This window comes from Pipra filicauda, unplaced genomic scaffold (assembly GCF_003945595.2).
Source record: "Pipra filicauda isolate LSUMZ 115617 unplaced genomic scaffold, ASM394559v2 scaffold64_size3178608_pilon, whole genome shotgun sequence".
NCBI lineage: Eukaryota > Metazoa > Chordata > Aves > Passeriformes > Pipridae > Pipra > Pipra filicauda.
Genome location: NW_024104809.1, coordinates 1,201,577 through 1,213,382, shown reverse-complemented (window position 1 = coordinate 1,213,382; position 11,806 = coordinate 1,201,577). Strand labels below are relative to the sequence as shown.

General features: G+C 48.9%; 1 protein-coding gene across 1 annotated transcript in view; it reads left to right on the top strand.

Moving 5' to 3' along the window:
• The first annotated feature begins 249 nt into the window (after positions 1-249).
• BOC (BOC cell adhesion associated, oncogene regulated) overlaps positions 250-11,806 on the top strand; it is a 96,238-nt gene continuing 84,681 nt past the window's right edge. The window contains exon 1 of the mRNA XM_027727646.2: positions 250-316. The gene's annotated coding sequence lies outside the window, so the exon portion shown is untranslated. The remainder of the gene's footprint in view (positions 317-11,806) is intronic.

The window sequence follows — 11,806 nt, the reverse complement described above, 5'->3', positions numbered from 1 at the left end:
AGAGAGATGAGCTGAGAATGCCCGGCAACGGCAGATAAAATGCCGCCATGTGAAACCCACACTTGTTGCAGAGTCGTGTTTTAACCTTGTCCCTCCCCTTCCAAGAAGCCAGCCTGGGTGGGAAAGTCGAGGAGAAATAAGATGTTACGTTCATCCCGGGGAGCTGAGAGACGGGGGATTTGTAACTGGAGACCGGGATGAAGGCGGGGGAGAAAGAAACACGCAGAGATATTGATGACCCCCTATCTCGGCAGGTCGGCGGTGCCCGGTGCCCCTCTCACAGCACGTTTCGCATCTCCCGGCGCCGTGCATCCCCGTACGTGCATGTCCCTGCATGTGCGCGGGCGGTGGGACTGGGGGGGGGGGGCGGCTTAAAAAGCCTCGCTGAGAAAGGTATTTCTTGTGGGGAGAAAGCCGCGGGGGGGGGGCGGGAATAGAGGGCAGGCCCCCTCGCTCCCCACTGAGTCCATTTCTCCTGCTTTGCCGGAGCTGTCAGCCTTGAATCCCGGTGGCGTCCCGTAACTAATTGACAGCAATGGGGGCCTTTGGGAGCCGAAGAATACGCATCCTTGCTGGGCGAGCGCTGGAGCAGGGGCTGCGCGGGCAGCTGTGGGGGGATATAAAGGGCGGCTTTTAAAGCCTTTGTGCCTGTCCGCAAGTGCGTGCGTGCGTGTGTGTGGCGGTTTTGTGGCGGAGGTGAGGGGATGCTGAGCAGGGCGGCGGGGGGAGAGGCGGAGGGAGAAGCCGCCGTGGAGAAGTAAATTTCTCCCAGAGAAAGGGGGAGGCAGGGGGAAGAAAAAGCCCCAAACGGCGCGAGGAGCGAGGTCTCTGCGCTCTCAGAGGCCGTCAGTGCTGCGAGGAGGGAGCAGGCTGGGATTTCGGTGTAAACCCAGGGCCATCGAGAAACTAGATCTCTGTTTTTCATCCTGTCCTGGCCCAGACTGTAAAATATGACCTGCCGGCACGGCCGCCAAGCTGCAGCTTCGAGAAACAAAACCCCCACTGTGTTTTGGTTTTTTTTCTGGGCTTGAGAAACGGGCAAAGAAATCTGCCTTCCCAGGTGTAACCTGGCTTTGTCCCTGTGGTCATCTTACTTCTTCCTGAGGATGCTTAGATACCCACCAGAGGAAGGCCTGGATTTTTGTCATTGTCCTGAAGCCAGTTGCACAAACATGTACCCACGTTGCAGACAAAATACTGTCCGGGAGACATTTTTATGCTTCTGGCTTGACTCATGCAAAAATGCCCCATTGTCTGTGACATTTTCAGAGACAATCTGTGATAAAAGCATTCACACATTTACAGCTGGAAAGAAATAAATAAACTGCTTGCTTTTCTCTGGGGTCTGTCACTGTGGAATTTAATAACAGAAGCAACCAAACAGGGACAAGTGTGGAAGAAACAGCTCCCAAGGCAGCAGGGCAAGGGTAAGACTACCAAACAAGCCCAGCACAATTGTAGTGGCAACATGGGACACTTATATTTTAGACTTAATCTGCATCCAGCTCTTGAGGGAGAAAATGAGTGTTTGAAAGATGGGGCGTCAGTTCATAGTTTTGAAGGCCAAAAGGTATCATTAGACCAGCTAGTCTGATCTTTTGTGTTATAAAGACCCTCGGATGACAACCAATTACCCGTATATTGAGCTTAATTACTTGTATCTGACCAGGTTTTTTTTTTGTCACAATCTTTAATCTCTATTTCAAGTAGACCCTGGGCATTTGGCAAAATGCATTTTTCATTCTGCATTTTCCTCACTTAAGTAGATGTTGTACTTTTGCTACATCCTGTGTGTGGAGACAAAGCATAGAAGTCCAGATCCTCACAGGTTTGCTCGCTGAGCAAGGCTTATTGTCCTTCTAGGCTAAAAGAGAGGTGCCAAGCTATCTCCCAGGTCAAGTCCAGAGGCCCTTGGAAGTAATCCCATCCACAATGTTCTTCAAGCTGTGGGTGAAGCAGTGAGTCCTCACCCTTTCTGTTGCTTGGAAACTATACATTACAGCAAAAGGGGAGCTGGTTTTTCCAGTGATGATAAACAGTTTTTGCTTGGCAATAGCTCACTGTGAAAAATCCAGGTGCTGTGCAGTGAGCATCTGGTAAGGTTTTTCCATTAAGCCAGAGTGGGCATGTTAAATGCAGGGAGCAGGACAAGCCCTGGGCAGGCAGGGGACTTGGCTCAGAGCACCCAGCCCCTCTGATGCCCATCCAGTAGCTGATTAGTGCCTCTGCTGGTGTGAGTTAATGGTATTAAAAGGTGGCTGATCAATTTGTGCTGCTAAAAGAGGAGAATGCCTTATCTAACTGGTAGAGAAAGGCATGAAAAAGTATACTCATTTATCAATATTTTTGAAACTTTTTTGGTTTTCTGGTTTGATTTTAGTCACATGGATGATGGCATTGCTTTCTCCATGTCCAAAACACGATGCTTGGTCCACCTAGCAGCCACTGGCTTCAGCCTGAGTTCCCAATGAACTCAGTAAAAAGATTGACTCAGCTTAAAAGGGAACATGACCCTAGTCTGTACCTTGAACAATAGTTCAGAAATGCCTGCCTGGCTGCAAGCTTCAGTGACCTGTTGCCACTTGTGATAGTTGCACTGCGAGCTCTGGGCAGCACCAACCATCTTTAAGCTCTGTGTTTGCAGAGCACCCAGTGGGGAATCAATATCAATTTTCTGATGGGTGCTTTTACACATTGTTGCAGCAGATATGTGATAGCAGAGCCTGTCTGTGCAGGTGTGAGCAGGGATGGCACCACTTTCCCTCTGTGAGCTCTGGAATCTCAGGTGGCCGTTTTGTCTGCAGACGGGTCGCTGGCTTGTGTGGGAAGAAAGACAGGCTGTGGCTGCTGGTGGAGGCATCAGTTCAAGCCTCCTGTTTGCTCTCTCTCAGCTGACAGTAAAAATAATTCAGTTTCAGATAATACAGCGTTGTTCTTTCCATGTGGAAAAATCGGAAAGGCATGCAAAACTCTCCCTCTTTTTTTCCTGCTAATTGCCTTGATTTCTGCATCCACACTCCCAGCTGCCGCTCCTCTTCAGCTTGCCCTTTTTGACTCCTCGATTAACTTCTTTGTCCACCCATTTACCACTCAGGACATGGCGACCTTTGGATGTAAATCTGTGCTGACGTCCCTCCCACTTGCGTGCTTTTGTTGGGGGCTGACATCTGCGAGACTCCTTGCAGCAGAGGTGGGAGGGAGCTGGGTGGATGTGGGTTCTGGGCAGTGCCCTCTTCTGCCAGGGCTGCTACCCACCTCCACACTGTGTCATTGGCTCCCTATCCCAAAGCTCAGTGCCTTAGCCTAGAATGAAAAAATCATGGATTTTGGTCTGCAGCTACCAGGTGAGACACGAGTGTAGGCGTAGCCTTTACCCTCTGATATCTGCTGGATCAGGAGTTCCTGAGCTGATGGTGGTATTGCTGGGTATCACCTCCTCAAGACACAGACAATCTTTACTATTAGTTTAATTTGGACAGGCATTCTTGACGAGAAAGCAGAAACTTGCATATGGTCCCAGCCCACATGTAGTGCCCTTTGCTGAGTGCTGGAACTGCTGCTGTTTGAAATGGGAGGCTTGTTTGGAGGACACCTCCAGAGCCAGCACAATGCATTTGCTCCTAATGTTGCCTCAAGGTGCAAGAGGTACTCACAGCACACCAAGTCTCTGACAAGCTTTGCAGCTGTGAGGGGGCCAAAGACCATTGCAGAGCCCAACCGTGCACCTCAGAGCTGACAGGTGGGGTGGCCACAGCATCATTTTGCAGAAGCAGGGCCCTGTAGACTTCTGAAGTAGATACACAGCTCTTTCCCAAAATGATGTCCCAGGCTACAGCACGAAGGCATTATTTGCTCTGAAGCAGGTTTTATTCTGCACAGAGTTTGACTCCTGGAACATGGAGCTATGCCTCCAGGGTCCACTGTGATTTCTGTGATTTTTGGTAGTATCTCCTGAATCCTGCTCCAAAGCTTTCTGCCTACCTGTGGGCTCTGCCCAGAGCCTCTACCAGCAATGGGAGATGCCAGTTAAGGTTCAGCTTTCCAGCATCGTGCAGGGCTTTTGGCTTTAATTACACAGACGGATCCCCCTTCCCCCAGCCTTCCCCTTATCCCCAGCACAATGAGTTCAGACACCTGCAAAACTGAACTTTTAGTGAAGTCGCCCCAGTGCAGGACAAAGGCATTAGGTGGTGGGGGAGGACGTGAGGGGCAGTCAAGCAGCTGCAGCAAAGGAGGCACAGCTGGATCCCTGCACACTGCTGTCTCCCTGCCCGCCCCTTCCTCATCCTTTTAGAGCCTGTTAGCAGCAAGCAAAGTAGTTTCTGCTTGAATGCCACAGTATCACCAGTGCTGCCAGGCTAAAGTCCCTGGACAAGCTCCTTGCTGAAAGCATCTCTGAACAGTCAGGGGAAGTGGTCTTGTTTGATGTTTATTCACTGAGCCCTTTTCCTCTCCAAATAGAGAGAGACAACTTTTTGTGGAGGTTGAAATAAATGAGGTCTCCCCATCGGACCTGTAGACACTAGGAATGGGCAAGCTACAAATCCCTGCCTTGCCTCACTTAGATCAATCTTTGTTCCTTCGTTGGAGGTAGCATGCAGATGGCATTGCCAACCTGTGTCCAGATGCTTGAAAGATTTGGTCTAAATACCTTCCTAAGCAAAAAGGAACCATGAACATGGCAACTGCACAAAGTGATATGAAGTTGGACTTACATGCTCAAGAGGTCTGGGAGCTTTACAGAGCACTCTGGGCAAATGGGGTTTAGTGAAATCATATGTGAGCTGAGCTACATCTGGGGTTTTGTTTGCCTTTTCCCACTCAATAGAAAGGAAATAAGAGGACATACCCATTTCTTAAAAATGTATGGGAAGAAAAACAATGAGTAGATAAGGAAAATAGAATCACAGATAGGGATGAGTAGGTGGATAATGAGGGAAAAAAAGATTAAAAGGGTCATCAGTTCTCATGCCTCAGGATTCATCTCAATATATTAAGTGCCATGAGGAAATCTGGGGAGTTGCATCATTCAGCTGCTTCCAGCAAGATTTTTTGCGCTTCCTATTGACATTGGGCAAGTGGATCTGGCCCAACAGCACCTGCTTTCACACAGCACTTCTCTGTAGGACATTATATGAGCATTGTATGAGTATGAGAAAGCATCTCGTACTAGAGATGAGTGGTTGGAAGGGCCAAGGGAAGTCCCTACGCCGTAAAGGTCTACAATGCAGCAGTTACAAGGCAGCGAGTTATGCCTGAGCTTCGGACAGTGTTGATCAGAGGACTTCCAGTTCAGGTTCCGTCTCCTTTAGGAGGGGTCTGTTCTGCCCTGGAAGGGTGTCAGGCTTGAAGTCCTCTTGTCATCACACTGTGGGAATGTTGCTGAGGGGGTGCTGTGCCTCTCATCATCTCTCCCGAGGTACAACCCACTGTATTGCTGCCTGGGCTTAGAGGTGGTGGTGAGGGGTAGGGATGGAGGGGAGGGGGTGGGGGGAAGAAGTTGGTGAAGAGGGTAAAGGAAGCAACTTTTTAAATAAAAAAAAAATAAGTGATGAATAGATCGGCTAATCCCGGGAAACCTTGAGAATATAGAGCAGCGTCTGTGGAGCCTCCCTTTTTTCTTTTCTTTTTTTTTTTTAATTTTCCTTTCTTTAATTTCGCTGCAGCACGTATAATCAATTATGGCTTGAATCGGGGATAAGGGGAGGGAAAGTACTTCAATTCATAAATCAATTTTATACGGTCATCAGTCAGGTTGTGAATGCAAATACCTCTGTCGGTTTAGGTTATTCAGAATTAATTGACTCCCACCGGGCTGGGCTGCAGATGGAGAGAAGCTTTCTCACAAAGTCTGCTCAGGCTCAGCATGGGGGCAGGCAGGCGGGCCGGCTTCCTCCTCCTCCTCTTCCTCTGCTTTCCTCTCCTGGAGCATTATACTATTGGCGTTGAGGAGAGTTTTGTGTGTGCGTGTGTGTGTCCCCGTCTGTGAGAGGGAGAGATGCTTGAAGAAAGAAAGGGATATGCAAAGATTAAAGTCACAAGCCCCCTCTTCAGCCCTGGCCTGCGCAGACACTTTTATGTGATTAGGAATGCTTTGCTTTCAAGGGTTTGCTTTTAAGCCTTGAGCTTCTCTTGAACTTCTCCAATAAGAAAACAAACAGCAGTGTCAAAGCCTCCCCCTGTGCCTGGAATTCGAGCTCAAGTCGTGTCATTAAAAAGCCACTTCGCTACTGGGACTTTGGCATCTGAGTCACTGTTTCAAAGCCAGTCTGGGGCAGGAGAGATCGAAAGTCATTAAACATCTAGTGGTTGTTTTGGTGGCCTATTGAAAAATGAGGTTTGGAGGGTTTCAGGGCCACCGGGAGGACACAGAACAAATGCTGCCACCTGAATCCCCCCCCTTCCTCCTCCTGCACCTTCTCCCCGAGGCCTGCATGGCCAAAGTATCTGGCAAGGCAGGGCTGTATGGAGAAAACCCAAAGGATGGATTTGCTGGAGGGTGAAGAAGGGTGTAACCTGCAGCCCCTCTTTTCCTCTGCCATTAGCACTACCCAGTTCACCACACGTCTGGGGCTAAACAGCAGGACAGAGATGGCACTGGTTCACAGAGGGAGCTCTCTCAATTTCCCACCACACACTTCAGTCCCTTTGTGGGACTGCACCCAGTCACCCTACATGGTACTCCTGGTCTGTCACTCCACTCCTCTCCTGTCCCTGTGACTCCTCCCTCTTCCATGGCCATTTCCCTTTGTCCCACTGGTTAGATGATGCTGTGATCCCAGCCGTGAGTTCCCTCACCAGTCGTCCCAGCTTTTTTGCATGGTCTCACCAACCAGTCGAGGCTTCAGACATCACAATGACACTCTCTATGGAAGGTAGCATGAATGGGTGGGGAACACCACTCCATGAAACCCTGTGGGAGGGATAGTTGGTATTAAGACCTAGGTACGTGCCTTTCCCTCTTTGTTTTCGCTTGTCACATCTAGGCCTTTTCAGACCAGGACATCTCAGCCTCAAACTGCAGGAGCTCATCGAGAGCAGGAGGCCATCAGATATGCATCAGTAGATACCTAACTACAAGATCAATTGCCAAAAACGATCCCAGTATGTAACCCTGTTTTCTGTCTGGGGAAACTGAGGCACAGATGAAGATGTGGCTCAATCCAAAGCATCCCCCTTTAAAAAAATGGCATAGCTGGGAATAAAGCCTAGGTCCTGTTGTCTCCACTCTCATTATTGTACCCACCAGGGCCCAGACAGCAGACCACCAGACTACACAGGGCATATCCATGCCAGCTGCTGTACAATGGGTTAAGCACATGAGGTTTCAGCAGGGCTGGAGGAACTGGCATATTAGTGGAGTGCCGGAGATGACCCAGTGGAGCTGATCCCCACAATGCCATGGAAACAATAGGTCAGAAACACTAAAAGCTCTGAAGAGGCTGTGGAGGTAGCAATAACTGGAGAGGAAGCTTGGCTACGCTTAAAGCACCCCGGGAGGAGGAGGCTGCAAAGGAAGATGAAAGAAGCTGTCTGTAACTGTCTGCAGTTAAGTGGGGAGGTGGGAAACGGCTTTGCAGTTCTTCAACAGGAAGCATGGGGAGCAGGTCTTGGCAAAGGGAAGCGAAAGGGAGAAGCAGAACAAAAGACCCATGCAACTTCCACTCAATGGTTTCCTCCATTTTGGGCAAATCTGCTATTCGAATAGCAACCAAAGAGCCAGGTGCTTTGGATGGCCCTCTGCGAGGCTTTGCCAACTTCACAGCACCCCATATCTGCAGAATTTCCCACTAGTTTTCACAGATGCAATTTTGCCAAAGCCCCTCCCCTCAGCCCATGTTACCTCTGCCTCCACTGCAGTTATGGGCACTCCTACACACACCTTCCTGTCCCTCCATTTCCCCTCAGTGCTTCCCCTTCGTGATAAACACTATGGACAGTAATTGATGAGAACACAAATGCCCCAAATTCCTCGTCCTGCATTTTTCAGAATGAACTTGTGCCACAGTCTAGAGAAGGCAAAGATGGGTTCATTAGCTCCAGCACCAACTTGGAAGCCTCAGGGAATTTACCACTCCTGCCACATGCCAAAGTAGGAAGGAGGGCTCGGTATTTGCAAGCCTGTCAAGTCTTTCACACTGAGAATGAGAATCACACGGACACTTCAGACTCTCTTCTGCTAGGCAACAGCCCAGTGGGTTCTCCATGGCTGGCATGTTGTCTCTGCTGCTCCTGATGGCAGCCCAAGTGGGATGTCCTGCTCTGGAGCCAGCAGTGACTGGGAGTGTGGGAATGGGAGCACCTTGTATGTTTTGTGTGTGGTGTGTCAGGCTTGTGGTGGTACCAAAAAGCTTTAGCCATATGGCTCTTCATGTGGGAGCCATGTGCTCCCTCTCCCTGTGCCAAGCACCAGGAAATCTATGAATTTGATAAAAAAGTGTCATGATGACCTGTTCTGCTCTTTGTGCACGTCTGAGTCCCATCTACCCACCAGCCTGACAGTAACCAGGTCTAACTCTTGCTAAACACACATCCCTGGGGCCAAAAGCTGGAATCTGGGCTGCGTCTGCTAAGCCTCGGCTAAATTCCCTGCTGAATACCCCCGGGAAAGTCTGCTTGTGTTCACCAGGTTGGAAAGCAGTTTTCAAAAAAACAAACACCCTTTGGGATCTTCAAGCAAATCTGTAATATGAGAGAATTAACCTATTTTTAATGCACTGCCTGCTTTCCCCACACTCCCTTGCTGGCCCGAGGCTGGTTCATCTTTCAGAGCTGAACAATGCTTCGTGTGTTTCTGTTTGCTCAACGTTTAGAGGGGAGGCCTCCCTCTCTTCAGCGCTTTCTTAGCATTTTTTAATCATGTTTATAAAGTCAAATACCTAAGTGACCAAAAGAGCGGCGAGAACTGCTTCTCTGCTCTGCAGGGTACTGAAATCTCCTCTTGAAGTCCATGGGGAGAGCCATGCTCTGCTGAAATCCTGATCAGAGCTGGGGCTTTAGCAAAGGGGAGGAGTGAGCCCCTTGCTTTACTACATAGCTCCTTTCACAGAGGCCCGGGGAAGGAGGGGAGAGGTGTGTTGGGGGAAAATCTTTACACCCATGGTGGGACTTCTGAAGAATTTACAGTCATCTTTCCTAGAGACACTAAAGATTTTATAGCCTTGGTACCAGTGGTTACAATGCCCTATGGAGCACAGAGCTGAGCGCATGCCAGGGACCCCTTCATCTCACCAGAGGCTGGAAGGTGGCCAGGGGCTTCACATGGGGAAGTTTATTTCAGAGAGAGAAGGGAGTGAGGAAGCGGGAGGGAGAAAAGAGGGGAGAGAGGCCGAGTGGGGGGGGAGAGGGAAGGGAAAACAAAAGCATGTGAGATGGGGGAGCAAGGGAAGGAGGCAGGATGGAGAGCCACGGTGGGGGAGCAGAGGGAGGCAGAGAAAGGAGAGGATGCCAGCGTGGGAGGAATGAGAGGAGAGACCCAGAGAGGAGGAACAGGAGGAAGAAATGAAAGGGAGGGAGAAAAACATTTTAAAAGAGGGAGGAAACATGAGAAGAAGGAATAACAGAAAAGGAGCCAGACAGAGGGAAAGGACGAAATAGCAAATACAAGAAAGTTAGAAAGCAAAACAGGATCCGAGAGCAGGTACAAGAGGGAAGCTCAGAAGCAGCCTACAGCCCAGTACCCCAGACAAACTCAGCACAGAAAATGAGGCTTTTCAGCAACTGTCCCCATTCTCCTGCCAAGTCTTTAAACTGACAGAGGAGCCAGGGAGCATTTCTACATACCCAGTTCTGCACAGACCTGCACACCCAGGCTCTTCTTGGGCAGATACTCACAAAAAAAAAAAAAAAGAATATGCATCTATATATGCATGCGCGCGCATATGTGTATGCACCCCTACATGTATGTGCAAGCATTTCGTACGTCCAACCATATGACATCCATGCTTTCCCTCTCTTCACACTTCTGTGCACCTGCTGTGCATGTGCAGGCTTTTCACGTGCCTTCACCTGCCTCCACAGCCACCCACACACCCAGCTCGAGCTCCACTCCCTCTTCGGCTGGCTGCAAAACAAGGCTTACACTTCATGAAAAATGCTGAGGTTTGGCGTTCAGGTTCATTCCATGCTGGGGAGAAAATGAGCCTTTAAGATGTTGGTTGTTCTTTTTTTCTTTTTTCATGAGGGGAAAAAATCCAACAAAAAAATGAAGCCAGCAAGTGCTCCACCCCAGAACATGAAACACAGACATACATTTAAGAAATGGTTTCTATGATCTGGTGGTCTGTAAATGCAGATTTAATGACAATGGTAGTAGTCAGTTACAGCCTGCTCATTTATAGACCTATAAGGCTCTGCACAAGATCCCCAGCCTAGGAGTTACAGCACTATCAGGGTATAAGAGAGGCAGTTTCACGTTCTTCATCCTAAATCTGGCAAAATCAGTGGGGTGGCATATCTCTGGATGTAATGGGGTGATTTCTGAGCACTGCATCTGTTTGGTTTGCAGATGGGGGGAGTGTTTGCCCGGCGTTCCCACACAGTGGTGAGCCTCCTGCGAGCAGAGCCACGGCAAACCTGGGGCTCTCAGGACAGAGCGGATGTAGAGCTACTGCCAACATCCACTGCCCATCACTGCATTTCTAAAGCACAGTATGCCAACTTATTCTCCCAGAGGATCAGCGACAATCATATAATTCCCTTAAAGTGAACATTGCGCTCAACATGCTTCTCTCTCATTATAATGAACACAAGGTGACTTGTAGCAGAGATTTTCTAGACTTCTATAGGTGTGGCCAGAGCGCAGAAAGTGTAGGGAACCAAAGGGCAAGAGACTGGGCAACCATATATTGGGATGAAGAAGCAACAGTGGTTTAATATTCTATTAAAATCCCTCCCCACAAGCTGTGCAAACTTTCTCCTATTACAAAAAGGCTGTACAAAGGCCCTGGGTGCTACATTGTTAATGGGTCTTTCTCATACTGATGGTAACCACAGCTTCTTGCTGGAGGACTCAGCAAACCACCAGAGGAGGTAGACTTGTGCATGCCACCATTGCAGAAGCGTGTCCTGACATTTGAGTACCATAGCAGAGTCATGAGGATGCCAGGCGGGCATCCTCTCTGTGTCAGTGTTAATGTCAGACCTCCTATAGCACAGCTGCATGTTTTTGGATGCCTAGGGACATGCTGTCCCCTGCCATAATTTGGCACCAGTTGAGTCCCTTTGACTTAAAATGGATGAGATGTAGAGAGACAGACCTCCAGTTAGACAGCTGTTGGGCAATAGCTTGGGGAAGTGAGGCTTTTATTTTAAGAGCTTCCAGATATACATTTCCTTCAGCTTGTAATTCAGCCATTCACCTGTTTGGGAGAGTACTCATTTAATGCCACTTTTACAGTCTCCCTGTGAAAACCACTACTTCAGAAATACTCCTGTCCCCTTTCTCCCCACATTTTCTTTGAATTTTTTTTGCTTTCCTGTAGAATAACAAAGCAACGTGTAGAGTACAGTGCCACTGTCAAGGTGGAGAAAGCATGAATCAGGAGAACAACAGGAGTACAAGCTGAGCACACCCTCTGAACCCAGCAATGGAAGTCAGATTTACTTTATTTTTACTGTTCAGGCCCTGTTCTTGTTTAGTCATCAGAGGCAGATGTAAAGTAAGGCCATCTGCTGTGGAGGTGTGTGGTCATTTCTGCTATGAGAGACTACCAGCGAGCCTACACGTCAGGGCAGGAATAGGAAGGAACTGGCTCTTTTGCGAAGACTTTCTTGGTAATCAAAGAAATTCACCCACAAAAATTGC